We start from the raw sequence: 5,009 nt of genomic DNA on the forward strand, positions 1-5,009 counted from the left end.
GGGTAAGAAGGCTACGAAAGAAAGGATTAGAGAGGCTCAAAGAGTGTTTGAGGGTTATATTGTGTAAGAACCTTTAGAGTCTTGCTTGTACTTTTGTTCCTTTCAACTCTTGGGGTTGGGCTCTACTCCTTTTGTCTTATATATTAATCCTTTTTTTCACTTTTGTGCCTTTCTTGTAGAATTTGGAGATCTTTTGTCTCTCTTTTTTTCTTCACTCGCCTTTGGCGAATTTTGTTTTCTTTTTTTTTCTTTTCATTGTTGCCCAACTCCATGCATGTGTTGTTTGAATTACTCTTCCCACTGGTTTAGTGGTGGTTCCCACTCAGGGTTTCTATTTTGCTTTTGCTGTTTTTTGTTGTTTTTAGAAAACAAATATGCTTTGGCTCGGAGGGGGTAGCAAAGGATAAACTACTGTTTGGGATGTTGAAACATGGCCATGTGTCATTTCAAATCTTGACTTAGTTCCTTTTGTTGTTTGGATTTTGGGACAAAACCTCAATAACACGCCCCTGATTGTTTCTTATTTTATTTTATTTTATATCAAACCTAGTTTTTGCTTAGGCCGCCTTTTCGGGTTTTCAACCCACCGGGTGAGAAATTTTGATCTGCCCCTAGGTTCGCTTGAGGCTTATGCATGGTGCCTCTCATTGCCCCAATATAGAGTTTTGAGGTATCTATCGTTATCTTTTTCATGACCTCATAGCAAGGAAAAAAAGAAAGAAACTGTGCAGATGCTCGAAAATGAATTTTCAAGGATGAGAAATATTTAAAGGATTTTTCAATTGATAGATTAAGGCGAACGACTCTTGTTCTTGACAACTCACTTTTCTCTCAAACTTTTAGGAATGATAAAATGAGGTCACATGAATGTCTTATTTTTGGTTTGAAACACAGTCAATCAAACGTTTTTTTATTTCTTTTTGAACTTTTTGCTTTACTCGTCGTTTACGGCACCTTCACCAAACATGGAGAACAAGCAATTTCTGATTGAACAGACTTGGAGATAAACTCAGGAGCACAAGTCACTTGAGCAAACAAACCAACGACTTACACTCACATTCCAGTGGAAGTTAAATAAGCGCAAATGTAATAGTGAGAGAATGAGAGACAAGGATGTCAAATTTATCCATATTATTAGCATTGTGACTGGTTTACAATAATGACATAAACTTGAAAATCCTAATGAGTCATTGGAGACATCTAACAACAACCTTCAAACTGCACCATGCATGGCTGGGGTTATGGCTACCATTGAATTATTGAGTAGATATGGGAGCAAGTTAGCATATGACACCGAAATTGGGGTGAATTCTATAGGCGCTTTTGTTGGAAAATACCTTCCCTGGTTGGTGTTTTGGTTTGTGTTAAGGGTGGTGTTTGGCATTGGATGTGCGGCAGGCAGGCTTTGTGGCTGATTTAGGGATGACCTTTGTGGATGATTGGGTGTTCTTGGCTGATATGGTGGTGGGTAATGAGAAGGGCTGATATTGGTTGAGTATTGACATTGTTGAGCTGGTGGGAAATGTGGCCAGGTAGGAACAACAGTCACAACATGGGTTCCTCCCTCCTTCTCATTCTCTCTATTTGCCCCAGGTTTTTTATTTGTCAAAGCAGGATGATCAAATTTTCCCCTTTTCAGACCCACTTTGATCCTTTCGCCAACGAAAACTAAATCAGCAAAGCTTGAGGGTTTGTAACCCACCATTTTCTCATAATAGAACACTGGTAACGTGTCCACTATCATTGTTATCATCTCCTTCTTTGTCTATGGGGGCACCACTTGAGCTGCTAGATCCCTCCACCATTAAGCATATTCTTTGAAAGATTCATGCTCTTTTATACGCATGCTTTGTAGCTGCATCCTATTCGGAGCCATATCAGAATTATACTGATACTGCATAATGAAGGAAAACATTAGGTCCTTCCAAGAATGGACTCGGGAAAGTTCCAAATTAGTATACTAGGTGAAGGCTGCCCCAGTAAGACTTTCCTGGAAGAAATACATCAGCAATTTTTCATCTTTCGAGTATGCCCCCATTTTCCGACAGTATATCTTCAAGTGATTCATGGGGCAAGTAGTCCCCCTGTACTTATCGAAATCCGGCACCTTGAACTTCGGAGGGATAACGATGTAAGGCACTAGGCACAATTTTGCCATGTTAGTAAAGGCATAATCTCCGTCTCATTCAATGGCCCTTAGCCTTTCCTCTATATGATCCAATTTCTCCCTTTCCACCATAGCAGGAGGGACTCTTCCCACTACAAAATGCAAGGGTTGCAGTTGTGGTCGATACTGAGGGCCCTCTAAAGTGTTTGGCAGGGGCACACCACCAACTGTTCGCCTCTCAGTGGCATATCCGAGGCGAGGCTCGAAGTTGACTAGATTATCGTAGGGTACTTCATGAGTCTCCCCCATGGGTTGAGAGACATGTGCATGATCAGCTTGGGTTTGTTGGCTCTCAACGGGTATGGGAGTGGAGTTATTGACATTCTCATCGGGACTATGTGCCACATTGGGCGGTGTATAGTTGGGAGGCAAGCCATATGGTGGGAAGGCATGCTTGTTTTGAACTTGCACGACATGGGGACCGCCTGTGCTTCCCAATGCTTCTCCTCCCTGACCTACCATATCTGAGATTGGAGGATTTAGTTGATTGAGGCCCGATGGGTGAGTTGGGTCTACCTCAGCAATGGCGCCGGTAGCGGCAACTGCAACCGCATTGAGGAAAGATTCTACTTAAAAATATATCCACGAAATAGACATATATCTAATTACTAGCATGACACAAACTATCACATATGCATGCAGGCAATCAAAATTACAACATTCTATATATGAATTGATCAAAGCAAAACAATTGAATTGCACTTTTTGGATGTCTAACATAAAATTTCAGCCATATTGCTTGCAGTCTCCAAGGTCTTCATGTAACAATGTGAGGAACCACTTCCAGTTATCTTTATCTTCAACATTTACTACCGCATAAGCAATCACAAAAAATGCATTGTTTGCATCTTGTCCCGCTGCTGCAAGCAAATGATCACCATAGTAGCCTTTCAAAAAACAACCATCAAGACCAATAAAAGATCCACAGCCAGTCTTGAATCCTTGCTTCCATGCATTTAAACATATATAAATTCGGTGGAATTTAGAAGGAGATCTAGGTATGGGAATGCAATTAATTTTCACAGTTGATCCTTCATTGTTTCTTGTTAAATTGTGTGAATAGTCCCAAAGCTTAGCATATCGCAATTGGCTACTGTTAGCAAATATTTTTTTTATAATTTAAAATTTATAAATATATATTACTTATATTAATTATGTTATAAAATAAAATATTTATTTTAGAATTTGTTGCGTAAAATTAGATTTTCTATCTTTCTAAGATTTTGTTTTAATGGGTCAATGCAATTTGTTACGTTTATTTTGATAACTGTAAGTTGGTTTCCAACAGTCATATTTTTGTTGTTGCACAAGGGGGTCTATGCCTATATATATATATATATATATATATATATATATATATATATATATATATATATATATATATCTTTCCTCCTCTCTAGAAAACACAAGCAGAGCAACAATTTGATTTCTTTCTACCTAAAATTTTCTCTTCCCTCTGTTAGTCGGTTAATACGACTAACTTTTGTGTAAAAAAGCTGTGTAAATTGTATTCGACTCCTTCCATTTATAGTTCTTTTTGTAGTATTGTGAGTACTTTTTGTTAAATATAGGTAATAAGTACTTAGTATCCCACTTTTGTGTATTTAATAACCTTTCCATTTCAATTTCAGGTAAAATAAGCAAGTTTGTGGAAGTGCTGATTTTGAGCCGCTCGCTAAGCCAATTCTCTGGCTTAGCGAGCCATCCGCTAAGCGCAACAGTTCATGGCTAAGCACGTAGAAGATCCTGGAAGCACATGAATTGTCATGGCTCAGCGAGAATCAATTAGCTAAGTGCACCGCTTGAACCTCCAGGCTGAGCGAAGAAGAGGTGCGCTAAGCCAAATGTCACTTAATTTGGCTAAGCGAACCAGAATGTTGTGGGAGCAATGCCTTCCAAGGTTATTTTAATGATGCCAAAGAATCAAGAGTTAAGCAAAGTTTCAAGCAAATATTCAAGAATCAAGTTTCAAGATTCAAGAATCAAGTTTCAAGAATCAAGAATCAAGAATAATCAAAATCAAGATTCAAGACTCAAGATTCAAGAATCAAGAAAAGACTCAATCAAGATAAGTATTAAAAAGTTTTTCAAAACTTTGAGTAGCACATGAAGTTTTCACAAAATCTTTTACCAAAGACTTTTACTCTCTGGTAATCGATTACCAGAAGGTAGTAATCGATTACCAGTAGCCAGCATTGTTTTTCAAACTGATTTACAAAGCTATAATCGATTACCATAATCATGTAATCGATTACCAGTGTTTTAAAACCTTAAGATTTTCAAAATTCAAAATGAAGAGTCACATCTGTTGATGTGTAATCGATTACACCTTAATGACAATCGATTACCAGTGACTGTTTTCGAAAAATTCATTTCCAAAAGTCACAATTCTTCAAGTGACTTGTTTCTGAAGATTCTTTCAAAAGTCACAACTTTTCTAAGTGACTAGTTTTAAAAGAAATTGTCAAGAGTCACAAACTTTGACTTGAGTCATCAAAAGATTATAAATATGTGACCATGGCATGAATTTGAAAATGATCCATCTTTTCTTTCAATCATTCTATCTTTCAATCTATCTTTCAACATCTTCTTTCATTACTTTCAACAGAACTTTCTTGTTTCATTTCTCTTCATCTTTCTAAAAGTTTTTGTTCAAAAATTTTTCTTTCAAGAAAAGTTCTTTGATCAAAAACTTGTGTTATTCATCTTTTTCATTCTCTTCTCCCTTTGCCAAAAAGAATTCGCAATCTCTTCTCCCTTTTCCAAAAGAACGAAGGGCTAACCTGTAGAAGTAAAGCTTCATGGTGAATCAAGAGTGATTCAAAGATGTTTTGATGATAAC

Source organism: Glycine soja, chromosome 15, assembly GCF_004193775.1.
Source record: "Glycine soja cultivar W05 chromosome 15, ASM419377v2, whole genome shotgun sequence".
Taxonomy (NCBI): domain Eukaryota; kingdom Viridiplantae; phylum Streptophyta; class Magnoliopsida; order Fabales; family Fabaceae; genus Glycine; species Glycine soja.